This window comes from Oncorhynchus keta, chromosome 33 (assembly GCF_023373465.1).
Source record: "Oncorhynchus keta strain PuntledgeMale-10-30-2019 chromosome 33, Oket_V2, whole genome shotgun sequence".
In the NCBI taxonomy this organism is placed as follows: domain Eukaryota; kingdom Metazoa; phylum Chordata; class Actinopteri; order Salmoniformes; family Salmonidae; genus Oncorhynchus; species Oncorhynchus keta.
In genome coordinates, this window is record NC_068453.1 from 11,919,040 (window position 1) to 11,947,028 (window position 27,989).

Here is a 27,989-nt window from a genome sequence, read left to right on the forward strand (position 1 = left end):
TGTGGGTGTGTTTGTTCAGGTGAAGCAGGCAGATGGACCTCCACTGTCTGTGTTTGTGCATTTCGCGTGGATCACTGGATAATTCTGAATTCCGGTTCAGATTATGGATGTGGTTGCCATGATACCCTGACCAGATGTTGGCAACACTGGACCTTTCATCTCTCCATCTCTCCATCTCTCTCCATCTCTCCATCTCTCTCCATCTCTCCATCTCTCTCTCTCTCCATCTCTCTCTCTCTCTCTCTCTCTCTCTCTCTCTCTCTCTCTCTCTCTCTCTCTCTCTCTCTCTCTCTCTCTCTCTCTCTCTCTCTCTCTCTCTCTCTCTCATCGTGGACATTCTGTTGTCCTAAAACACCCTCTTCTATACAGCACAGACAACAACAGGAGCAGTAGATAGGGCTGTCTGAACACTTCCAGTTTCAAGCCACTTTCTCCAAACAGATTATCAGATCTGTCAATAGTTTGCTTGTCTGACTGTCTGCAAGTGTTTGCTCCCATCCAAAACCTGAGGAGATATGGTTGTAATCTGGTTAGTCACACACTAGAGCCTCAAGGGAGGTTATTTCAGTGTTTGTATATTTCTTTCCAAAATAAGATTTTATCCGGACTGTGAATCAGAATATTTAATTGTTTGTGTATTCCTGCAGCCCAATGTACTATAGCAGCTCTATTGTTTTAGGACCTGAGAACAGAGGCTCCCCAGAGGCTAGTAGAAGAGGAGAACGGGTTGAAACCACACAAACCACACACACACACACACACACACACACACACACACACACACACACACACACACACACACACACACACACACACACACACACACACACACACACACACACACACACACACACACACACACACACACACACACACACACACACACACACACACACACACACACACACACACACACACACACACACACACACACACACACACACACACACACACACTTAGAATAAAGGGTACAATTCACTGTGGGAAATGTATATCAACAAACATATACTGTACTGAAGGTGTGTTTGCAGATGTGATCGCCTTGACCCCGCATACACTGGCACCAATATTGAAAACATCAAACACCAAACATGCTTTTCATGCCCAAGTTTAGACATGAAAGAAAAGTTTGTTGGAAATATTTCCCTTTTAGTTATTTACAGTTACTAGATTCCTGAATGGTCTTCCGGTGAGACCATATAAATATACGACTGTGTTGTGTTCTGGCCAGCCTGTTCTGCTCAGACTTCGTCGACGGCAATGGACGGACACCTGGGACGGACGGCGAGCTGTCAGAAATGTCACACCTGCCATTCAGCGTTCCCGGGCCACTCCCCGCCACATTGCTCCGGTGTGTTCTCCCGTTAATGAGGGAGCGTCCGTTAGAGAATACCGTTAGCATGTTTAAACAGCGGAACGAACGGAGCCTAGTGCAGCCTGCGGGCGACACAACAACGCCTGTTTCTGTTTGCAGCCTGCACCGCACCGGGAGACCGCTGATGCCTGCCTGCTTCGTGCAGCCTGCCTCCCTTCCAGCTGCTAGCCTGAGAAATTAGGTTTGTCATATCGACTGTGTCTAAGGAAGTTATTTCATTATAAAGGTGGCTGGCGTTTTCGAGCATGTTGATGTTATGTAGCCTTTGCTGTGATGTTCAAATAGCTTAGTCTCTACTAGGATCAGAAAGCTTATACAACGACTCTGTGCGTATCATAACACGCCATCTGTTTCTGAGGGCTGTTTGTATGCCTTAGGGCGCGGCTTCCTTTCAGGACAACCCTGCACATTATTAAAAGATAATCTGTTGGAAGTTTTATGCAAATATCTTGAGACAAATTTATGTTTTGCAAATGTTGTATTGCAATAACCTATGTAGGTACATCTGACAATCGCTAAAAGCCTAATCTCTGCCTGGGAGAAGAACGGAACAAAGGCAGGAGAAGAGAGAAAGATGAGAAGAGAAAAAGTGGAGAGAGGAGAGACGTCCTCTGAGGATTGTTGAGTGCTTCGTACAACTGGACTGAACGTCAGGAAGCTGTCTGGGTCCAACTGATTTTGATTTGAAGTGAGACGTTCAGCACATCGAGGCACATCTCTTTTCCCCTTTCCCAAAATATTCATTTCAAAACGCATGTCTCGCCGATAACCAGAATTGGTTTCATTGACTGTGCCAAAGAGAGTTGACTTCGGCGAATCAAGCTGACATATGATCTTGTTAAGTATTGTACTAACTCAGAGGGTGATACAGCAGTCTGTCGCTGGTTTGTCACGCCGTTTTGTCTCTGAACAATGACAGACTATGCCTCTGTTCTACTGGCTCTTTCCTCCTTTTAGTATTTGTTGATGAATTAAACAGCGCTACAGGGCCACGTTCAAGTCCTCTCCAAATGTTACCCATAGACTCCACAGTGTATCTTCAAAGACTGAGCAGTTCTTAAAATACCCCTCCAGGGATGTTTCTTTTGGTTGCGTTGTGCTCTGTGAGCTGAATCTACAGTGTGATTATCTTTGGACATTTTTCGGCCAGGTTCACATACAGGAAGGAACTGTTGTCAAGCTCGATGGATCAAGTTACAACAGCTGCCGAGTTAAACAATATATATATTTATCTTGACCTTCTTGTGATATTCAAAACTATTGATCTTGAAATTGGTTGCTTAATGAGCAGGAAACACCGCGGACGCTTATAAGCCCGAGACCAAAGAGGGTAGAGGATCTTGGGTAAAAATGAGTTGTCTCGTTGAATTTCACAGCAATCATCTGGCTAGGCTCAGGCTGGCAGCCACACTCTCCAAAGCCACTCTCTATCACTGTAGCTAGAGAAGGGCAACCACAGTGACTGTGTCTCAGCTCACTTAGTCCTGAATGCTGCCAGTTAAAATACATGGTTGTGCCCAATACAGGGAGACGGGTACAGTTTCTCATTCTATCAGGGCTTTCTGATAGATGTTGTTTCAACTTGAATGGATACATTTGTTTTGGGGAGGCTGAGTGTGTGTGTGTGCAAGCATGTGCGTGTGTGTCTCTGTCGTGTGTTTGCATTTCCCTGTCTGCCCATACACACGCTACCTGGCTGTTCTCCCAGGTCTAGAGGCCAAAAGCCTATCCTCTTGGAGAACATTCTACCCATCAGGTATTTGCCTTAAAAGCTCAGGTCCATTATTGTAATGACGTTTGATACCGCAAAATGGAAGCCCCCGCCGATTTGCACAGTGCAATTTTCTACATATAAAACCATGTCTGCCCACGGCAGGAAATTAGGGACATTTCATGTAATGGGCAGAAATGGAAAATGGCTTTTCAAGGCCCATTTACAAAGTGCCAACAGGCATCTGACTTGGCGTCAGTTATTGGTCATGTCAGGCTGTGCCTGCCAGCCCGGAGTGGTGTGGTTAATCTAACGAGGAGCTTTGGGCAGCACACATGCACTTTGTGATGAAGTTTTAATGAAGGAACCTGCTGCGAGGATGTAGCAGGAGTCTGAGAGGCTGTGACGAGGCTGTGGATAGACCTTGGCCCAGGGGCACAGCAGGGTTCTAAGTTTGAGCTGTTTTGGGAAGGGTGTTGGGGAAAGGTGCCAAGGTAGTGCATTCATGGGGAAGAGATGGTACACAGACCATTCAGGTCAACGCACAGCAGGTGTACACACGAACACGCGAATGCACATACAGACCAGTACTGGGTTTATTAAGGACAAACATCCTGACACAGCCAAAGCACCTGGTTTAACTTGATATAGTGTATGTGGCTGATATGGACTCAAATGAAGTCCGTTGACTACTTTCCTCCTTTGTCTTCCTCCAGAAATAATCAATACTGAAGCCTGTTTTATTGTGAAACGATTGCAGCAGATAAAGTGGCTATCCACAGTGTGTCTGGTATTATTTCTCACTATCTGAAAGTGAAGTTAGGATTCAAATGTGTGTCAATTGTGAAGTATTTTTGTATTTTTTGTTATGTCCCTGTCCCCAGGAATACTAGCTGTTTCCAGGACATTAAAGACATGCTCCGGTACTTTGGCAAGTAAGGAAGCATTTTTAAAATCTCCTTCTTTGGGCTGGATGTGTCCATGTGTAGTTCATACATGCAGAATTAACTTACCTCAATTAGCCATTAAATCCCTAGTTTAAAAATGAGTGTTTTCTTGAAGCTGTGACACGCCATTTTCCCTACATTTCCCCCCATGCAGGCCAGCACCCCTAGCAATTTCTAGCCAATGACCTTCACCCCCTCGCATCTGAGTGACAGCAAGAGGTCTGCCCAACGTTATCTAATGAGGTTGCATGGTGTGCCCAATGGAGGGAGGGAGGGAGGGAGGGAGGGAGGGAGGGAGGGAGGGAGGGAGGGAGGGAGGGAGGGAGGGAGGGAGGGAGGGAGGGAGGGAGGGAATTTTTTGACGATCACTACTTTCAGAACTATTGGCTAAGAAGTATACAAAGGTACCAGAGAATCTCTTTAAGTGAATCATATTTCAGAGAATAGGTTCTGAAGAGTAATTTCTCTTTTGATCCTTCTGTTTTTCTGTGATCCCAAATGTCACATGAGATAATTGCTGACGATAGACACTGAAAAACCTCCCTGCTGAACTTTTGGCATTTCAAAATAATTTGTCTTTGAAATACTTAAATTCACTTTCCAAAATTCAAGGCAATTCAGTTTAATGGCACAAGAACCATTTTGCCTTGAAGTGACAAGTTACTTAATTCTTAAAAGTCTTTGAGAGAGATCTATTTTTTACTTTTTTTTGTACGTTAATTAAATTGACGCATGGGTCAATCAACTCTAGGGGTAGCGTCTAGCCCAAGATGACATAACCAGTCTGCGGTCAACTGCCACATTAGTTTGTGAATGACTCACTAAAGGCATTTTCATAAGCACAACTATTTATCATGCAGTTCCTACTGCTTGTTTACAACTCACTATGTGACTCATTTTGGTATACACAGGTTCATTTAGTTTACATAATTTAGCTACATGGGAAATAAGACATCTAGAATTCAGCATCTGACACATAATTTACATGATGTCATCCCGCATTGGTTTATCATTATATTTGTTGTTTATCATAGTATTTGTTGCTATTAATTTCATGGCATGCCACCCCCCATTCCTATTGGCCTGTCCAGCATTTTAACATGATCCTAAACATTATGGGATGTTAATTGTTTCATTTATACAGGAAATACACCTGTGTGGAAGCACCAGCTTTCAATATACTTTGTATCCCTCATTTACTCAAAATAATTTCCATCATTATGGCAGTTACCTGTATCTCCCTCAGAGTGTTCTTATGGCTTGGATGACATCAGAGAAAACACATCTGCCAATTCTGACATCCCCTGCTGTGTGAGTGTGTGTGTGTCTGTGTTTTTGTCTGTATTTTTGTTTACGTGTGTGTGTGTGTCTGTGTTTTTGTTTGTGCATATGTTCGCATCCATGTGCTTGTTTTTTAATTGTTTAATTTGACCTATTTAACCAGGCAAGTCAGTTAAGAACACATTCTTATTTTCAATGACGGCCTAGGAACAGTGGGTTAACTGCCTGTTCAGGGGCAGAACGACAGATTTGTACCTTGTCAGCTCGGGGGTTTGAACTCGCAACCTTCCGGTTACTAGTCCAAGCTCTAACCACTAGGCTACCCTGCCGTTCCCACGGAGCCTTCTCTTCATCTACCTCTCATGTTCTAGTTCCATTTGGGGACAGTCTTGTCTGAGTTCACTTTGCACAGAGAATCAAAGGCATGTAAACATGTGAGACGTTCCAGTATCAGACAGTAGACGTGTACAGGGAGTCTGGACAATTATAGTGGTAGAGCTATACAGATCAGTATGGTACAGCACAGCCCTGTGTCCCAAATGGCACCCTATTCCATATAGTGCACTACTTTTAACCAGAGTCCATTGTGCTCTGGTCAAAAGTAGTGCACTACTGTATGTAGGGAATAGTTTGCCATTTGGGACACATCCAAGGTTTAGGGTGACTCATCGTGATGATGGTGGCTGACAGGTATGAAACATCTGTCTTCACTTTTGTCTCACCAACCTGTTGTCGGAAAACTTTAGTTGATTGCAACTCCCTCTGGATAGGAGCGCCTGCTAAATGACTCCAATGTGATGCAAACAACACAGATGTGATATTTTCACAGAGAGGGTATACTTTGTGCCCAAGGCAGCCTGACTCAAACACTCATTCATTCTGACTGCTGGGCTCATATGGCCTTGACTGAATGACCTGAGGTGCGTCTGTGTGTGTCTGTGTCTGTCTGTGTGTGTGTGTGTGTGTGTGTGTGTCTATGTGTGTGTGTGTGTCTACGTGTGTGTGTGTGTGTTCTTCCTCCTCCTCCTGGCACACAGGTCAGTAAGCAGATGAATAGCGATTTTGTTCAGCCCCATGCCACCTCCCTGTAACCACTGTGAGTAATGCTCTGATGTGTTTCCCTGGGCGAAGCTCTCCTTTTTCACAATATCCCCAGGCCTGGCCAAATGATATTTGGCGATCATTCTGCAGGGGCAGATGAATAGACACATGCTGAGACATACTGTGTGCATATCTGGGTGTGGGTGGGTGGGGGTGTGTGTGTGATAAGGGTTAAGGGATATTCTCCATGACATCCAGTGATTGAAACTGAATGAGAATGAATACATGAATGAATGGAACTTTAATTTGCCAATCTTTTGCTCTGCTCCAGAAAAATGGGTCGGATCAGAGAGTCACACAGTCTTTCTTCTCTGTGTATAGAGTCCCCCTCCTCACTTCTGCTTAGACAGTAGCTCAGCTATAGGCCAGTGAGGTATAAAGTTCTGGTTCTGTAAGGAAAACTGTTTTGGGTAAGGCTCTGGGCCTTTCAGCAAGGCAAACAGGTCTAAGTCTTCAGAGGCAGGCAGACAGGTCTGAGCCTATGAGGTATATACAGTCCTGGGCTCTGGTCCTGTCGCAGACAGACAGTTTTGGGACTCTCGTAAAATGGTTCCACTGGGCAGACAGCTGTGTGTGTCACTGAGGGAGGTAGAAAGCTCTGGGGCTATGAAGTGGCCAGTCCTGTGCCTGCTGTTCAGGGTCATGGCTGGTAGGTTAAAAAAAAGTTGTTCCTCAGTGCATGTGACCTGCTCTGTGATGTCTGAGTCACACAGACTCACCACAGTTATCCACAGCCTTACCCACCCCGGGACATCATTAACCTACATCTGGGGAGAGAGGGAAGGAGGACAGGAGGGGAGGGAAGGAGAGAATGAGGCAATAAGTCAGGGAAGGAAGGAGAGAGATACACTCTTAGAAACAAAGGGTTCTAAAATGGTTATTCGGCTGTCCCCATAAGAGAACCCTTTGAAGAACCCGTTTTGGTGCCAGTTAAAACCCTTTTGGTTCCTGGTAGAACCCTTTTGGGCTCCACGTATAACATTGTGTGGTAAGGGTTCTACATTGAACCCAAAAGGGTTATATCTGGAATCAAAACGGTTCTACCTGGAACCAAAAAGGTTTTCTTCAAAGGGTTATCCTGTGGGGACAGCAGACGAAGCCTTTTAGGTTCTAGATAGCACCTTTTTTTCAAACAGTGTTTCAATTGGTTTGTTGCTGCTCACAGGGAGACAGATCACTATTCTGTTCAGGTCTTGGTTCACTGGTGCAGAATCAAACAGATGTGGCACGATATGAAGAGCTGATGAAGAGGAGAGGATGTAAGGTTTGAGGTGTCGGTATACCCTCTGATGCCTCTGTTCTGATCTGTGTGTGTGCAACTAGATTAGTTTGTAGTTGCAACACACTTTCATATTGCCAGAAATTCGAGCGAATACAAAATTCCAAAAAATAAAAAATACGAAAATTCACTGCATGCGTACCGTATCCATAGATACAGGAAAAGAAAACACAAAGGACAATGTCAACAAGTCTTCTTTTACGTAATAGATCATAAGCTATGAGGCTGATGTGAGGCTGATGTGGTGTGGGAGGGATGTTGCCAGTCATGTCTCTGCTCTGTTCCGCTCAGAGGTCAGAGGTCAAAGGTCTCTAATTGAAATAGAGGCACGCCGGGAGAGTTATTTAACACTGCTAGTCTCAGACTCCTTTTAAGTATCTAAACAACCATTTAACACACTCTTCATTGAAGTAATGACATGGGCTTTCGATACAGATGCTAATAAGCGTGTCAAGTTGAAGGCATGAAGGTAATAAAATACAGAAGAAGGTGTGAAAGTGTTCGTTAACCTTTGAGGTTCAAGTTGAGCTCTAGTGACTAAGGTTAGAGAATGGAGACAAGCATAGTAAACCATGAATATGCCCGGTAGAGAGAGAGGGAAGTGTTTAGTTCATTGTGTACTGTATACTGTACACAGTGGAGTGTGTACGGGAGTGTGTACAAATTATTAACAGGGCACCAGTCCTTTCTTGGACAAAATGGTCTAAAAAGGCCTGGATTATAAAATCATTTACAATGTTATTAATCTGAAAGTATGAATTCTTTGAGAGTCAATTGGAGTTTTTTCCCAGAATAACAAGATAAACACAAAGTTAGACAATCAACATTTAATAATGCTAATCAAAATGTTTACAAGCATAATGAGCGTGATCATGGAAAGGTGGGAAATAGAATGAAAGACAAGAAAGAGACCTCAGCATATCACTGTGAAGTCTGGCTGTATTCCAAAAGACACGTGCGTTCTGCGCTATCACGTTCTGTCAAGGGTGATCTTCCAAGCACACCTGAGAGAGCACACCGTCTAGTATGGGAGAACACAGACGACTTGAAATCTGCTAATGTTTAAGAATGTTACATAGCCAGAGCAGTGGTGGTTAACTGTGAAACTAATATCGCATTGAATTGGGACTGATGAAATTGTATTTCCAATGAGCATGCTTACATTGTGATAAATTCATACAACTAACACCCATGCATATTGTGAAATGACGCTGATGTTAAAGATGGTTTTATATGAACGTTATGCAATGATAACTAATTGCTAGGTGATATGATGCAATACTAGATTCAAAGGCCTAGACTACTTCATCCTAATGCAAGTGTCAAACCATGCTCCCGCTCTCCCTCTGCCCTTCTTTACGCACACCTGTCACCATCATTACGCGCAGCAGCGCTCATTGGACTCACCTGGACTCCTTCCCTTTGTTGATTGCCCCGCCTATAACTGTCAGCTCCCCCTTTTGTTCTCTGTGTCATCATTGGCGTCGTTATTTTTCCCCCTGTCCAGACGCTGTTCCTGTTCTGTTTCATGTCTGTTTTTCATTAGCTGTTCTCCCTGTACCTGCTTCTCGTCTACCAGCATCGATCCTTACAGTAAGCTAAATGCATTGGATACAAAACAAACAGTTGCTGGTGATATTTTGGAAGAATTTATTTTAAACTTGCTCGGTTAATATCTCCTATGATAACAAAGACTGCTTCGGGGTGAGAGGATCTTTGTTGGTGAATGTTCTTGTACGGTTTGCTGATTGCGAGCCTTGATCTTTGCTTGTGGCGGCGGCATGTACACAGCTGTGATAATAAGACTGGGAAAATCCCTCAGCATATAGTGGGGTTGGCATTTTAGCTTCAGAAACTCCAGGTCGAGATGTTTTTAACTTTGGTACACCAGCAATCGTTGACAAGGAAGCATACACCTCCCCCTACTCTTACCGGAAGACGCCTTTTGATCCATACAGAAAATGTGAAAAGCGATCTGGTTGAATAGCCGAGTCAAGTGTCCAGTCCTTCAGCCATTGTTCTGTAAAAGCAAAGACATAGTGTTTCCCGATGTCCCTCTGTGACTGAAGCCTTGCTCTGAGTTCAGTTTTTGTCCCAGCGATTGGACATTAGCCATCTGGATACTAGGAAGAAGAGAGCGTGTAGCCTTTCTTTCCAGCCTAGCTTGAAGTCCCCTTTTCCACCCTATTCACTACCTTCGGTCATCTTGGTCAGCAGAACCTCCATTCCAGAGCGACTAAAATGATTTTTCATGAAGCTTATCACCAATACACAGTGGATGTAGAGTTCCAGTTAAATGAACGTCACATTAAGGGCCCGGTGGAAAGTCTCAGTGGTGATGCTAGCCTGTGGAGTAGTAATTTGTAACTTGTGTATTTAAACTTCTGACCCACTGGAATTGTGATACAGTGAAATAATTTGTAAACAATTATTGGAAAATGACGTGTCATTGCACAAAGTAGATGTCCTAACCAACTTGCCAAAACTGTAGTTTGTCAACAAGAAATTTGGAGTGGTTGAAAAACGAGTTTTAATGACTCCAACCTAAGTGTCTATACATTTCTGACTTCAACTGTACACGTGTGCATGCACAGAAGCATTTATGCATGAATGCGCACACACATACATACGCACACACATACACACACGCTCCGTGTCAACTCTCCCACAATGACCCTTCTCACCTCCCCGACCCCGGAAGACCATTAACAATGTAAATTACCCAGCTTCACTAGGACTTGTCTAGAAATGCTATTACTCAGGCAGATATTGTGAAATCAGCAATTAAAAAAACTACATAATAAAATGTTGAGGGTCTGGAGGAGAATACTAATTAGATTTGCTGGAGATCTGGTTCCTAGTAGTGACAGATAAGCAATTATAGTAGAACTTTAGGTCCCAGATGGACCCTAATCAAACGACGTGTTCTATATAGGTAATAGGGGGCCATTTGGGACGTAGACTTAGATTCCAATAGACTAGCTGATGGGACAGTGTTTCTTCCTGGATGTTGAGCAGTGAGTAGCAGTTGATTCTGAACACGTTTTTCTTCATGGACCTGATGCTTGGAGTTCATCCTGTTTATGGATCAGAAAGAAGGCTAGCCTATTAATCCCATACCTGTCAGACAGACTCACAGCCTGACTGATTGCATCCCAATTGATGCCCTTTTTCCTCTAGAGTGCACTATTTTTGACCCGGGTCCATAGCACTCTGGTCAAAAGTAGTGCACTATTAAAGGGAACAGGGGTGCCATTTGGGACAAAGCTTCTGAGTAGTTTGATTTCTATTTCTCTCGTTCCTCTCGTTCCTCCACCTCCACCTGCCCCTTCCCTAAATCCTCTCCATGCTGTTGAGAGCTTGTAATGACCAGGGAAAAGCCATACATTGATAGATTTGACAACATATGCAGGGAGTAGACTGGAGATTACATGAGTGGTTTTTCCATTCTACTGCGACTTTTCAAATTTGAATTCCTAATGAAACGACAGGAAATGCATTATGATATAATTAAGCAATAAGGTCTGAGGGGGTGTGGGAAATTGCTGATATACCACGTCTAAGGGCTGTTCTTAGGGACGACGCAACGCGGAGTGCCTGGATACAGCCCTTAGCCGTGGTATATTGGCCATATACCCCATCCTCCTGAGGTGCCTTATTGCTATTATAAACTGGTAACCAATGTAATTAGAAGGGTCATACCCATGGACTACGGTCTGATTTACCACGGCTTTCAGTCAATCAGCATTCAGGGCTCAGTTTATAATTTCGCTTTTGGCGTCACTTTGGCGTAACTAGGGAAATCAGTGGACATCATGTTGAGTGTCGACACCCATCTCCGTTCTGTGTGTCTTCTCCCATGGGTTGTGTGTATCTCCTGTGTATCAGTGGGTGCCAGCCTTTGGTATGTGTGTGACGTGTATGTGACAGCTTTTCCAGTTCATCTGTGAGCTTGTCCATCCATGGCAGAACAGTCTGCTATGTGTGTGTGTGTGCGCACATATGAAAGGGGGGTTGTGGGACCATGCTGTACACAACATATGCCCACTGTGCTTGTACATTTCCTAGGGCCATTCTCTCCTCCTCTCTCTCTCCCCATGATGTTAATTGTTTGACAGGCCTGACTGACTGCTCATCTCACTATCTCTCTGTCACCCTGTCGCTCTAGTATTCTACAGTTTGTGATGATCTCTATCTTTCTGCTTCTCTGCCTCTTATCACTCTCTTGCTCTCTGTGCCTTCTTCTTCATCCATCTCTTTCTCTGTCTCCCTGCTGGAGCCAGTTTAGGCCCTATAGCTACATAGGCAGGCAGGTACACAGACAGATACAGTGGCTTGCGAAAGTATTCATCCCCTTGGCATTTCTCTTATTTTGTTGCCTTACACTGTGGAATTAAAATAGATTTTTGGGGCGTTTGTATCATTTGATTTACACAACATGCCTACCACTTTGAAGTGCAAAATATTTTTTTTTGTGAAACAAACAAGAAATAAGACAAAAAACAGAACTTGAGCATGCATAACTATTCACCCCCCCCCCAAAGTCAATACTTTGTTGAGCCACCTTTTGCAGCAATTACATTTGCAAATCTCTTGGGGTATATCTCTATAACTTTAGCACATCTAGCTACTGGGATTTTTGCTCATTCTTCAAGGAAAAACTGCTCTAGCTCCTTCAAGTTAGATGGGTTCTGCTGGTGTACAGCAATCGTTTTGTCGTGCCACAGATTCTCAATTGGATTGAGGTCTGGGCTTTGACTAAGCAATTCCAAGACATTTAAATGTTTCCCCTTAGACCACTCAATTGTTGCTTTCGCAGTATGCTTAGGGTCATTGTCCTGTTGAAAGGTGAACCTCCGTCCCAGTCACAAATCTCTGGAAGACTGAAACAGGTTTCCCTCAAGAATTTCCCTGTATTTAGCGCCATCCATGATTCCTTCAATTCTGCCCAGTTTCCCAGTCCCTGCCGATGAAAAACATCCCCACCGGGTTGGTATTCTCGGGTGATGAGAGATGTTGGGTTTGTGCCAGACATAGTGTTTTCCTTGATGGCCAAAAAGCTCAATTCTAGTCTCATCTGACCAGAGAACCTTCTTCCATATGTTCGGGGAGTCTCCCACATGCCTTTTGGCGAACACCAAACATGTTTGCTTATTGTTTTCTGGCTACTCTTCCGTAAAGCCCAGCTCTGTGGAGTGTACGGCTAAATGTGGTCCTATGGATACATACTCCAATCTCCGTTGTGGAGCTTTGCAGCTCCTTCAGGGTTATCTTTGGTCTCTTTGTTGCCTCTCTGATTAATGCCCTCCTTGCCTGGTTTGCGAGTTTTGGTGGGTGGCCCTCTCTTGGCAGATTTGTTGTGGTGCCATGTTCTTTCCATTTTTTTAATAATGGATTTAATGGTGCTCCGTGGGATGATCAAAGTTTAGGATATTCTTTTATAACCCAACCCTGATCTGTACTTCTCCACAACTTTGTCCCTGACCTGTTTGGAGTGCTCCTTGGTCTTCATAGTGCTACTTGTTTGGTGGTGCCCCTTGCTTAGTGGTGTTGCAGACTCTGGGGCCTTTCAGAACAGTGTGTATATATACTGAGGTCATGTGACAGATCATGTGACACACAGGTGGACTTTATATAACTAAATATGTGACTTCTGAAGGTAATTGGTTGCACCATATCTCATTTAGGGGCTTCATATCAAATGGGGTGAATACATATGCACGCATCACTTTTCCTTTTATAATTTGTTGCATTTTTTGAAACAAGTAATTTCTTTCACTTCACCAATTTGGACTATTGTGACTATTTTGTGTATGTCCATTACATGAAATCAAAATCAAAATCAACATAAATTACAGGTTGTAATGCAACTAAATAGGAAAAACGCCAAGGGGGTGAATAGTTTTGCAAGGCACTGTAGATCCTCCCAGAAGTGTTTGAGGGCTCTATGATAAAAATGTCATGATTCCCATAGAACGTGCCTTAAGACGACCCCGTCCTTCCATACCCACATCCTTCCATCCTCCTCATTCCTTCCCGTGCCTCAAACCTCAGGTTCTCACCTAACTCCTCATCCTGCCTCTGTGTGTAGGTTAGAGGGTACTTTACTTCTTCCAACACCACAGTCGTGGGTTTGATTTCTGCATGGATCCACATATGCTCAATATCTTCTTGTACAGAGGAAGAAGCTGCTTGAAGTTGGTGTTTGCTGTCACATCCTATTGGAGTCGCAATTCAACAACTCAGACACGAGACGTATGTGGTCTACAGACAATCACGGACCACAAAAGGAAAACCAGCCACATCGCGGACACCGACGTCTTGCTTCCGGACAAGCTTAACACGTTCTTTGCCCGCTTTGGGGATAAGTGCCACCGACGCGGCCCGTTACCAAGGACTGTGGGCTTTCCTTCTCCATGGCCAACATTAGTAAGACATTTAAACATGTTAACCCAAACAAGGCTGCCGGCCGAGACGGCATCCCTAGTTTCGTCCACAGACCATGTGCAGACCAACTGGCGTTTACGGACATATTCAATCTCTCCCTATCCCAGTCTGCTGTCCCCAAATGCTTCAAGATGGCCACCATTGTTCCTGTACCCAAGAATGTTAGGTAACTGAACTAAATGACTATCACACTGTAGCACTCACTTCGGTCATCATGAAGTGCTTTGAAAAACTAGTGAAGAATCATATCACTTCCACCCTGCCTGCCACCCTAGACCCACCCCAACAGGTCCAGAGACAATGCAATCGCCATCACCCTGCACACTGCCCTATCCCACTGGACAAGAGTAATACCTACGTAAGAATGCCTTTCATTGACTACAGCTCAGCATTCAACATCACAGTACCCTCCAAATTCATCATTTAGCTTGAGGCCCTGGCTCTCGACCCCACCCTGTGCAACTTGGTCCTGGACTTTACTGACGAGCGGCCCCCAGGTGTTGAAGGTAGGAAACAAAATCTCAATTCCGCTGATCCTCAACACTGGGGCCCCACACGTGTGCGTGCTCAAACCCCTCATGTACTCCCTGTTCACCCATAACTGCGTGGCCATGCACGCCTCCAACTCAATCATCAAGTTTGCAGACGACACTACAGTATTGGGCTTGATTACCAAGAACGACGAGGCAACCTACAGTGAGGAGGTGAGGGCACTCGGAGTGTGGTGTCAGGAAAACAACCTCTCACTCAATGTCAACAAAACAAAAGAGATGATCGTGGACTTCAGGAAACAGCAGAGTGAGCACTCTCCTATCCGCATCGACGGGACAGTAGTGGAGAAGGTGGAAAGTTCCTCGGTGTACACATCATGGACAAACTGAAATGGTCCACCCACATAAACAGCGTGGTGAAGAAGGCACAACAGCGCCCCTTCAACCTCAGGAGGCTGAAGAAATTTGGCTTGTCACCTAAATTCCCCACAAACTTTTACAGATTCACAATCGAGAGCATCCTGTCGGGCTGTATCACCACCTGGTAATGAAACTGAACCGCCCTCCTCTCCAGAGAGTAGTGAGGTCTGCATCACTGGGGGCAAACTACCTGCTCTACAGGACACCTACAGCACCTGAGGTCAAAAAGATCATCACTGACAAAAACCACCCGAGCCACTGCCTGTTCACCCCGCTATCATCCAGAAAGGGAGGTCAGTACAGGTGCATCAAAGCTGGGACTGTGAGACTGAAAAATAGCTTCTATCTCAAGGCCATCAGACTGCTCAACAGCCATTAATAACATAGAGAGGCTGCTGGAAACATACAGACCCAAATCACTGGCTACTTTAATAAATGGATTTGATAAAGGTATCACTAGTCACTCTAAATAATGTCACTTTAATAATCTCATGTGTACATACTGTATTTCATACCATCTATTGCATCTTGCCTATGCCGCATGGCCATCGCTCATCCATATATTTATATGTACATGTACTTATTCCATCCCTTTACATTTGTGTGTATAAGGTAGTTGTTGTAAACGTGTTTGATTACTTAGATATTACTACACTGTCAGAACTAGAAGCACAAGCATTTTGCTACACTCACATTAACATCTGCTAACCTTGTGTATGTGACAAATAAAATGTTATTTGATTAAGAACATCTAGCCGCTCAAAAGCTCCCTTACATGCCGATCTATAAATTACGTCTACGTAATCTAGCATGGGTAGGATGGTCATCTGAATCAGTGTTAGTTTGGCAGCTGGGGTGAAAGAGAAGCGATTAAGATAGAGGAAACCAAGTCTAGATTTAAATTTAGCCTGAAGCTTTGATACGCTTGAAGTCAGAAGTTTATATACACTTAGGTTGGAGTTATTAAAACTCGTCTTTCAACCACTAAGCAAATTTTTTGTTTACAAACTATAGGTTTGACAAACCGGTTAGGACATCTACTTTGTGCATGACACAAGTCATTTTTCCAAGAATTGTTTACAGACAAATTATTTCACTTATAATTCACTGTAGTTAACTGTGCCTTTAAAGAGCTCAGCCATTTGCTTCTTGTCAGTAACAACCACATTAACTTTAAGGGACATGGGCAGTTGTGAGGAGGAGGGTTTATTCTCCAGGTCTTTAACCATTTTCCAGAACTTCCTAGGGTTAGACCCACAGAGAGAGAACTGCTCCTTAAAGTGACTAACTTTGGCATTCCGGATAGCCTGAGTGCACTTATTTCTCATTTGTCTGAATGAGAGCCAGTCAGCCTGAATACGCGGGTGCCAAGCCTTTCGCCAAATGCATTCTTGAGGTGGAGTAATTCTGCAAGATCACGGTTGAACGAGGGGCTGAACCTGTTTTTAATTCTCATTTTCTTTATGGGGTGTGTTTGTTGAAAATATCACTGAAAATATAAAAAAAGAAGGTCCATGCGTCTTCGAGAGAGGGAGCTGATTCTTAAACAATTTCCAGAGGCCAGGTCATGAAGGAATGCTTGCTAATTAAAGTTTTTTACCAAGAGCCGATGACAAATAAGGACAGGTCGTTTCACTGATACAGGCTGTAAAACAGTGATCACTAAGGTCATTACAGAAAACACCAGATTGATGCCTCAGGATTATATGTTACCAATACAATTTGATTTGATCCAGCTGCTCGTAGTCACGGTTTCTCTTTCTTCTCCAACTCTCCTCCCATCTCTTCCTCCTCTCTTTCATCCCTCCATACCTCATCCATCTCCAGTCAGACCTATAATTCAATGAACTAAGGAAATCTCGAGGGCTTCGAACATAGCCATACCACACTGAACGTCCCACACTCAGTTAATGGCCCACACCATTTTATAATATATCTGAATCTAATTGAATAAAACATGTGCGTGTGTGTGTGTACCAGGTAATTGTATCAGACCTGACATTTGACCTCTGATGAACTACAGTAACACTTTGTGTCTGAATGTAATCAGTCTGGTAATGGCTTCACATTATGATCCAGCTGGGAGGGGAGAGTGCAGAGAGAGAACAAAAAAGCAGAGCCATGGCAGAGAGCTACAGTATGGTGCTCATAGACCGGTTAACCCAAGTCAGTCTCAATTTCATTAATCCACCAACTCAGTAGAATGATGATCGTAGAACTGTTTGTTTTCCACCCTAATGGTTAGGATTGAGAGATTAAGCTGATCCAAGATCTGTGAAGATCTGTAAACGTCAAAGGAAATATTCCTTTATAGCAACTCCTTAGCTTTGTGAGCCATACTGATTCCTCTGTCAACCATAGTTACCTGCAAGGAAACACATGCCGTCATCATTGCTTTGCACAAAAAGGGCTTCACAGGCAAGGATATTGCTGCCAGTAAGATTGCACATAAATCAACCATTTATCGGATCATCAAGAACTTTAAGGAGAGCAGTTCAAGTGTTGTGAAGAAGGCTTCAGGGCTCCCAAGAACGTCCAGCAAGCGCCAGGACCGTCTAAAGTTGATTCAGCTGCGGGATCGGGGCACCACCAGTACAGAGCTTGCTCAGGAATGGCAGCAGGCAGGTGTGAGTGCATCTGCATGCACAGTGAGGTAAAGACTTTTGGAGGATGGCCAGGTGTCAAGAAGGGCAACAAGAAGCCACTTCTATCCAGGAAACACATCAGGGATAGACTGATATTCTGCAAAAGTTACAGGGATTGAACTGCTGAGAACTGGGGTAAAGTAATTTCATCTGGAAAAAAGCTTGTCCGGAGAAGACAAGGTGAACGCTACCATCAGTCCTGTGTCATGCCAAGAGTAAAGCATCCTGAGACCATTCATGTGTGGGGTTGCTTCTCAGCCAAGGGAGTGGCTCACTCACAATTCTGCCTAATAACACAGCCATGAATAAAGAATGGTACCAACACATCCTCCGAGAGCAACTTCTCCCAACCATCCATGAACAGTTTGGTGACAAACAATGCCTTTTCCAGCATGATGGAGCACCTTGCCATAAGGCAAAAGTGATAACTAAGTGGCTCGGGGAACAAAACATCAATATTTTGGGTCCATGGCCAGGAAACTCCCCAGACCTTAATCCCATTGAGAACTTGTGGTCTATCCTCAAGAGGCAGGTGGACAAACAAAAACCCACAAACTCCAAGCATTGATTATGCAAGAATGGGCTGTCATCAGTCAGGATGTGGTCCAGAAGTTAATTGACAGCATGCCAGAGTGGACTGCAGAAGTCTTGAAAAAGAAGGGTCAGCACTGCAAATATTGACTCTTTGCATCAACTTAATGTAATTGTCAATAAAAGCCTTTGTCATTTATGAAATGCTTGTAATAATACTTCAGTATTCCATAGTAACATCTGACAAAAATATCTAAAGACACTGAGGCAGCAGACTTTGTGAAAATTAATATTTGTGTCATTCTCAAAACTTTTGGCCACAATTAGTGTTTCTTCCAACACTTTGGTGTCGGAGGTGCATTGCATTAGACCACTGCGGCACTCAGGAGGCCCATCTTCAAATAGAGTTGATCAGGCTGTTGATTGTGGCCTGTGGAATGTTGTCCCTCTCCTCTTCAATGGCTGTGCGAAGTTGCTGGATATTGGCAGGACCTGAAACATGCTGTCATACACATCCATCCAGACCATCCCAAACCTGCTCATTGGGTGACTTGTCTGGTGAGTATGCAGGCCATGGAAGAACTGGGACATGTTCAGCTTCCATGAATTGTGTACAGATCCTTGCGACATGGGGCTATGCATTATGTTGAAACATGATATGATGGCGGCGAATGACTGGCACAACAATGGGCCTCCAGATCTCATCATGGTATCTCTGTGCATTCAAATTGACATCAATAAAATGCAATTATGTTAGTTTATGCCTGCCTGCCTGCCTGCCTGCCTACCCATACCATAACCCCACCGCCACCATGGGGCACTGTGTTCACATTGTCGACATCAGCAAACTGCTCGCCCATATGACGACAATCAAGTGGTCTGCGGTTGTGAAGCTGTTTGGATGTACTGCCAAATTCTCTAAAACAATGTTGGAGGCGGCTTATGGAAGATAAATTAACATTACATTCTCTGGCACCAGCTCTGATGGACATTCCTACAGTCAGCACGCCAATTGCAGGCTCCCTCAACTTGAGGCAGCTGTGACATTGTGTTGTGTGACAAAACTGCACATTTTAGAGTGGCTTTTTATTGTCCCCACCACAATGTGCACCTGTGTAATGATCATGCTGTTGAATCAGCTTCTTGATATGCCACACCTGTCAGGTGGTTGGATTATCTTGGCAAAGGAGAAATCCTCAATTTGTGCACAAAATTTTAGAGAAATAAGCTTTTTTTTTCATGGAAAATTCCAGGGTTTTTTTCAGCTCATGAAACATGGGACCAGCACTTTACATGTTGCATTTATATTTTTGTTCAGTGTAGATAATATATTTAGGATGTCAGCAAATACAATTTTAAAATTTACGCCACTCATCTACTACAAATATACTCACATTATACGTTTCCACATAGCTAGATCTTCAGCCAGCATGAAACAAAAGTGAGGAAGGGTTTTGACTCCCGAACGCAGTTGTCATGTCAACACATCCGTCAGTGCTGCTGTGAACAGTGTCACAAGAAACAACCAAATGGACGATGTATAAAAAACATTGACATCACTGATGCAATTTCAATGCTGTTTGTGTTGCTTTCTGTATCACCAAATTGGTTTGAGATGATTTTACTGCATAAAATTAACTGGCTGAAGAGCAACAACATTCTCAGTAATAGTCACAAACTTCATAGTTGCTGTGACTGTGATATGTTGTTGTTTATCTACCTTAGTTGAATACATTGTCAATCTTGATAAGAGCATATGCTAAATGACAGAAATGTAAAGGTAATATATGAAAATCAACTACTGCGAAGCATACTGGTTATTGGCCTTGTTTCGGGGCGGAGCTCAATATAGTAATACTCAGCATGCTTTGCAATTGTTCATTTTTACATAACAGTACATTTCGTTTATTTAGAAGATGTTGTTATCACACCATAGTCCCATCAGACCTTTGATACCAATACAGGGTGAAAGGGGGCCACAAAACGGTATACAAATTAAAAATGACAGCTTTTGAAAGTATCTCGTTACCAAAGACATTGGAGTGTAGTTCAGCCCAGTGTAATACAAAAGTCTCGGGAAGTAATTCAAATACGTATTTCAAATACATTTAACAGAAATGGTGCCCATCTTGTCATAGCTCAATAACCCAACATGTGATCTGTCCACTAATTACCCAGCGCTGGGTTGCTTTTTAACCAAGAATTTGAAAGTGTGTGATACTTTTGACTCGTCTCAACATCCCCACTGCTGCACATTGACTTGATTCCTTTCTTAGAAAAGAGCACTTGATTTCATTTGGTCTGACTGCACAGACACACATCTGTCCCCTTTCTATTAATAACACCATGCGTGGTTGATGGAGCTCTGATGGAGCTGTAATGTTGTCTGGTATAAAAGCAGTGGCTGTGTTAGTTAATCAGGCCAGAAAAATAATGATGATGGCATTGGGCCCTCTCTTGCCTCTCTCCACAGATGACAGGGTACAGCAGTAAGGCAGGAAGATGGCACCCAGGGGCGAGAGAGAGAGACATAGAGAGAGAGACACATAGATAGAGGGTGTGAGTGTGTTTGTGTGTGCGAATGGCTGATGCTAACACTGGACTCCCGGTTGGCAGGGGAGCTGGAGTGGGAAAAACTGTTTGGCTGTGGGCCTGAAGGGGGGGTGCTAACCCTGTCCACAGACAGTCTTCTACACATGGATAGAGCTGCTGCTGTCTTTATACAGTAGAAGAAGTCTAACTATATTAACTGTAGTTCCAAAGTTATTTGGCTTGACAAAATTCTTCTTCTTCAAGTATCTAGATAGTGATTTAAAAGAGAACTGTAATACAGCTGTGTAAAATCAATTGATATAGTGAGTGCTTATTTCTGGGTGCTCTTATTGAATAAACAAACAACATGGAAGTATTATTTTTCCATTGGTTGTTTGAGTATGGGTCTGGGAAAATATACACACCTAATGACACTGAAGTTCCACAGAGTTTGGCCTGGTATACAGTACCATATCTCCCGCGACACCAACATTTGGGGTTCTGTAAATTTGTGGTTTCACATAACCCATAACTTCTCCTGGTATATGTCTTGCACCCTACGAGATACTGCGAGGATTTGTGGCTTAGTTCATCCCATTGTGGTTAGTCAGCATTGTACGGTGGTAAAGTGTGGGAGCGGACGGTGCTGAGATGGACTGTTGCTTCTGCAGTGTATAGTGGTAATATTAGCTTAGTACTCAGTACTGTCTCTGCGGTGCTGAGAGATGGATGTAGACACTGGAGAGGAGATTTTCTATGAGTTGTAGGAAGCTTCCGAAGTGGCACCACACTCTAAAAAATGCTGGGTTGTTTGGTTGACCCAACTGCTGGGTTGTTTGTTTGGTCGTCCCAAAGGCTGGGTTGCAGGCATTGGGTCACATAGTTGGGTTGTTCACTATACTGGATCACTCCAATATATTGGTATCACTCCGTGGTGGAGGGATACATCCGAGGTGAGGAGTTATAGATTTACTCCCTTGTGCACCTGTGTCACGGCTGGGGTCCTCCCCTATATATAGACCGCATGGCTGTGACACACGTTCTCTTTCATTTTTCTCAAGAGATGTCCGTATGGTTGGAGATCCAAACTTTCTGTAGTTTGGTTGGTATGTCACTGGTAAGTGTAATAACTTGCGTGGAAGTATAGTCATTGGCTGTTTGCATCTCCTCCTCTTGAGCGCTGCGCGAGGTTGATCTTGTGTTTCGTTAGCGTTGCACTACGACCCCGTGTGCATCCATTAGTATGGTGGCCCTTGCTGCCACAAACTGTAATTTACCTTAGAACAAGCCAGTCGGCAAGTTGTGTGTTTTGTGAATTGCTCTGCTAATTACCCTGCAGTTGTTTTTCATTGTTCTTTCCCCTGCAGAGTGTAAGAGTCTCGTGGTGGGCTTTCCACTACGTTGAGACATTCACTTTTGGAGTTCCTTAATGGAGTTACTCCATCATATTGTGATGTTTTTACTTGTTGGATATTAAACCAACTAGGTAATACTGCAGTTGGCATAAAAAATAAAAATAAAATAAAATCGACATTACTTTGTTGCTGTTTTTTGTCTGCCAGTTTTTCCCACACGGGTCTTCTCCTGTGTTTGCAGAGGTAGTGGGTCAGTTATCCCTCACCGTGTTCCTATTCCTCCAGGCGGGTCACAACATAGGTGTCCCAGGGCGTCAGACCCCTGCTCCGTGGCTTTGTTGCCTTGGCTGAGCTTATGGCTTCCATTTGTGACAGGTGTGATGGGCCCTGCGGTTGATAGCTTTGATGACAACGACAGCTGTTCCTTTTTGACCAGTGATAGGCTGTTTCTGGGGGACGATGATGACACTGTTCACCACTGTGAGCGGGGCTACCTGGCTGACAGGCCATCAGAAGCCGGCAGTGGGTTTACATCGCTCCCAGCGGCTTGAGAAGCTATGAGGAGCCTACTCACTAGGGTAGCCATTGCATTGGACATCAAACTGGTGGACAGTGATGACTCTCCATCTGTCCCATCTCTGCTGAGTTCTGCAAGGCCTTGCAGGAGAGCTGGGCTTCTGCCAGGGGGTGCTTCCGACTCACAGCAGAGACTGGACCATGGAGCCATGGACACCATGTTAGCACCGGGACCCCCCAGAGTCTTTGATGTGGACTTGAAAGCCACGTATTGGTCCCTCTGTGCTGCTGCAGGCCGACCTGCAGACTCTTGTTTCCCTGGCTGCAAGAGGGCACAGAAAAGCTCCTCTGGGAAGTGATGGAGGTGTCTTGCCTGCTTTCCCTGCTCCAGAGGGATGTGGCCCACGCCAAGGGACGGGCCATGGCGCAGGTGGTTACCTCTCAGCTCCATCTCTGGCTGGCCCAATCCCGTCTGTCAGCTGCTCTCCAGAGCACATTTGCCACTCTCCTCATCAAACCAGGGCTGATGTTTGACCCAGAGATTGAGGGCATTCTTGAGCAGACTGAAAATGTTCGTAGGGACCTGGAGACCCTGAGATGGTTCATCCCGCCTCCTCAAGCCCTGGGTCCAAGGTTTGATGGACCATCGCCACACACATGTACCCGAACAACGGAGGGTTCCTCTCCTGCCCCATCGCCTCGTGCTGAGGGATGACAGTGGGGAGGGGCACAGCATGCAGTGGAGCAACAACCTGTCATCCGTCACCACCATACGGATGACAGAATGGCTAGGTGGGTTCTACTCCACTTATTTTGTGGTTCCAAAAAGAGACGGAGGGTTTAGACCGATTCTGGACCTCTGCAACCTCAATGGGTACTTGAATGTACTGAGGTTCCACATCCTGTGTTGCAGGGACCATGAGGGATGCATACTTCCATGTTCCTGTTCACCCAGCTCATTGGCAGTACCTCCAATTTACTTTCGAAGGGACGGCTTATGAATTCATGGTTCTTCCCTTTGGCATCTCCTTGGCACCCCACACTTTCACAAAGTGCATGGACGCTGTCCTGGCACCTCTCACGTCCATGAATTCAGAGCATTGTCAGTTTGTAAATTCAGACCGTTGCGCTCTCGGAGTGCACACTGGACGTTCTGGCCGAGGAGTATGGTTAATTTGAGCGTTCTGGGCTTACAACGGCAGTCAAGCACCCAAGCTAACGCCTGCCTTGTTGTACATGGAACCTGTCTCACATGCATTCATTTTTTTTTTTACTTAAGATGTCAGCTGCTAATTTTCCAATTTACACCACATAAACACAGCCATTTTCACTGGACTATCTGTTGCTATCTGTTGATGCCAAGTCATGGGGGTTAGCCTTGCAATCACCAAGTGGTGAGACACATAGCCCTCTATATTTAAATGTTTCAGGTACACTCCGATAGGTGTCTGCGTCACACACAGTATCTTCTATTGACATGATCTTCTTTTTGTCCTCATGTGTCTATTTTTCAGCATAAAGTACTCTGTAGCCACTCAGTGTGGACACCAGGTGAGACCACACACACACAGAATAACAGTCTCTCTTCTTCACTTCATCCCTCTCCCCCTTCTCCCTAAATCCTCTAGGTTATATCAGCTGTTTTGGTGAACCACTCCCGCATCTGAACTGCCTGACACAGAGGGCACAGCATGATCATAGGTGAGAACAGGAAGTATTATTAAAGAGATGCTTTACATTGAAATACAGACAGAGATGTAGTAGTCCCAGAGTTAATGATCCAAGGTCAGTTTTGCATTTCACCTACTGATTATGATGACTGAAAATATTAGAATAAAAAACCAAGGCTTAATCATGCTCTCTCTCTATCCATCTGTCACTCATCTGCAGGTATGTTTTTATGTGAGAGAGGAAGCCAGTCCTGTCATTGCCACCTCACCCACCTTCAACCCTTTCACAAGTACCATCACACCTGTGTGATCATTCTACAGTGGTCCCTGAAGCGGTATGATTAAATCCGTGTGATTAGAACGCTTATTTAAAAATGCCAGTTTTGAATTACGCAACAATCAGCATTTGACTGCGCCACACCTTTTTCCAGAAACTATTTACACAAACACAGTTCTTTCAAAGTTATGTCCAGAATGTGAGCTGTTTATTTTTGGATGCTGTTCAGATATTCACAGAAGTATCTATAGCATAACACAATCGTCCAAACCTGGAAAAATGTAGGCTACATGCGCTAACTGAGGAAAGATTGACGCAACACAAGCGGTCATATTTGTGTAACTCTCCTCTGACAAACTACAATATGAATTAGCTAATAGCAATTACTATTTATAATTAATCACATCATGGTTGAGCTCTCCATTGATCGGAATAATTGAGTAAAACAATTTCTAAAAATCGCGTGCAGCCATGCTTTTTTTCCTCACAGAAACCAAAGATAAGAGAAGACAAGAGTTTGGTCTGTTTACCATCGTTCACATCCCACCATTCACTTCCTGAAGTTCTCAAAAAAGGAGTGAACCCTTACTCACCTCACCTCAATTTGTTATAGCATCTTTGGTCCTACAGACAATTACGTGAAACCCAGAATGCATTGTATGTCAACAAAAATGTGTCCACACACACATAGCTGGAATTAGCTAATAATTACCACACAAAACATTTTTTGATAGTGATTTATTGATTCAAATGGCATGTGCCGGCAGTCAATCATGTAACCTCTCACTCCCACTCTGAGCCATTCAGTGTTGTTTATGTATGCAGCTAGTGAGCTAAGCTGTAGCATTAGCAATGTCTTTCAAAAAGGAGACAACTCACAAACACGGAAATTCTGGATATTTTTTAAAATTCTGACAATGCGTCTGTATGAAAGTTTGGAATCAGATTCTGACAGTGAGGAGCTGCCCCCCAGCCATTGAGAACCCTGAATCTGAGGACCCCTTGTCCACTGACAACGTCCTAGTTCCCTTTGAAGATGCTGGTGGTGATGGAGGCAGACTGAAAATGGATGAAGTACAGGAGTTCTATTGTAGCTGGAAGGCTGCCAGCCATTTCACCCCTCCTGGCCCTGCTGTTTGCTTTGATGAGTCCCAGTCTGAAGTGCAACACCCCTTGCCATTTCCATCTGAGGCAGAGTGATTCAAGTTGTTTCTGACAGAGGATCTGGTGGGAGACATAGTAGAGACCAATCACTATGCCTTGGAGAGCCAGGAGTGGGGGGGGCAACCACAATTAGTGAAATGTATACCTTCCTGGTGACAGTCCTCATGGGGATAGTAAAGAAGAACTCCCTAAGAGAATAATGGAGCACAGATCCTGTGTTTGCAACTCCCTTCTTTGCCACCCTCTTTTCCCAAGTCCGCTTCCTAGTTCTGCTGCGATGAGTGCATTTCATCAGCAATGCTACTGCCATCCTAAATGACCCGTTATACAAAATAAGAAATGTCAACAGTTGTCAGTAAAGTGGCATGACAAACGAGACATCCATGTCCTCTCCACTGTCCATACAGCAACCTTGTCGGCCACAGGGAAGGTGGACCACCTCAGGGGAGAGAGACAAACCAGACTGTGTGCTTGACTATAACCTCAAAATGGGGGCAGTGGATAAGGTGGACATGATAAACAGCTTTGTGGAATGCACTCAGAAAATGACCACGTGGTACAAGGAGATATTTTTCCAGGATAGCTTCAAATTACAATAAGCCAATACTTCTGACGCAATTAGCATTGTTTTACAGAGCTAATAGAAGAATGTAGCTAGCTACATAAGCACGATTGAATATAACACCATAAAGGTTATGAAATGAGTAACGTTACCTCGCGTGTCCGCGGATATAAGGAATATACACACATATATTATGCTCCATACACAGTGAGCTACAGTAGAAACGGTATAAAACCATATATAGAAACTATTATAATGTAATAAGGCACTTACTTTGATAGAAACACATTCTGGTTTTGAGCCTGGGTGTCTGTAGGGACGCCTCCAGCGCTGAGATGCTGTGCCTTAGACAGCTGCGCCACTTGGGAGTCATAAGGCCAGGGTAGCTTCAAAATACAACACATGCTAATACTTCTCTAATGCAATTAGCATTGTTTTCCAGAGGTAATAGAAGAATGTAGCTAGCTACCTAAGCATTGAGTATAACACCATAAAATGAGTAACGTTACCTCGTTTGTCCACGGTTATAAGGAATATACACAAAAATATGATGCTACAGTAGAAACGGCGTAACACGACATGCAGAAACTATTATAACATAATAAGGCACTTACTTCGATAGAAACGCACACATTTCCAAAGTTATTATTGGTAACGAAATCAACTATGACTGCGATGCAGGCAACAGACGGACAATGTGAACACGTGTGCGGGATGGGAGATGAGCAAATATCTGCAGAATTGAACTGCACAAACAATTGGGAAGTGTTTGGGGAATTTTGTCCAGGTCAGAATTATCCCAAAAATGATTTGGTCCAAAAAAGTTTTAAAAAATTACAACTTTTATGTGAATGAATGGGGCGGAACACACCTCAATTCATACTGCTCTTAGAAAATAAAAAACTTGTTCGAAAATAATTTGAAATTGACAAATTGAAAACAGCCTATAAATAAAAACAGGCTGCGTGCCTTGGTTTGAGGGCAACGACGGATTAAATGTACTCTTGCGTAACAATCACATTCTGGAACGGAGAGAACGTGCATAAAAAAAACTCACACTGGGGCGTCCGTTAGAGATATTCACGCATGAAAGCGTTAAGATAACCTTCAGAACAACTGGGGACCCAAGGCTGGTTAGGAGACACCGCAATTGTGATGAACTGAGAGAATATTAGAGTAGTACTGTAATTCATGAATCACATACTGTCTGCCACTGTTCTTAACTTAAATGCATGTATGTATTTATAACACCTAGATAATGAACTTCTTTCAACAAAGCGTTTCACATTCTCCACTGGTTGAAATTAAGTGTCTCATTGAAATACTATCCTGTGTCCTCAGATTAATGCAGATGAAGGGAGTTAGATATGCATATTTTTTTTTCTGTATATATGAATTACAAATCAATCATGTTTCTAGTCTATTGCATAGTTACAATGTGTAATCATTGATGTCCCAGGAGCAGGAGCGGTAAACACTGTTGAAGTGTATAACTGTAATACATACATGCAGACACAGCATCATTCAGATAATGGAGTTTAATATGACTGAAAAATAACGTCTCAGAGATTCATACCTGAACCGCCAAGGAGAGTACATCAGTGAATAGATTCAATGAACAGGCTACAATGTGGGAATCTCATGTGTGGTAATAACTACAGTACATGTGTATATAGGACTTGCGT

The 27,989-nt window shown here is 43.8% G+C and overlaps 2 long non-coding RNA genes across 2 annotated transcripts; both read left to right on the top strand.

Annotated features, from left to right (window-relative positions):
- The first annotated feature begins 1,068 nt into the window (after window positions 1–1,068).
- Window positions 1,069–4,305, top strand: LOC118365879 (uncharacterized). The gene is made up of 3 exons (XR_004821844.2): window positions 1,069–1,556; window positions 3,971–4,021; window positions 4,188–4,305. It is a non-coding gene; the product is annotated as an uncharacterized LOC118365879 (long non-coding RNA).
- Window positions 4,306–8,949: 4,644 nt separating this feature from the next.
- On the top strand, window positions 8,950–27,989 carry LOC127914601 (uncharacterized). The gene is made up of 3 exons (XR_008088993.1): window positions 8,950–9,287; window positions 24,260–24,332; window positions 24,522–27,989. It is a non-coding gene; the product is annotated as an uncharacterized LOC127914601 (long non-coding RNA).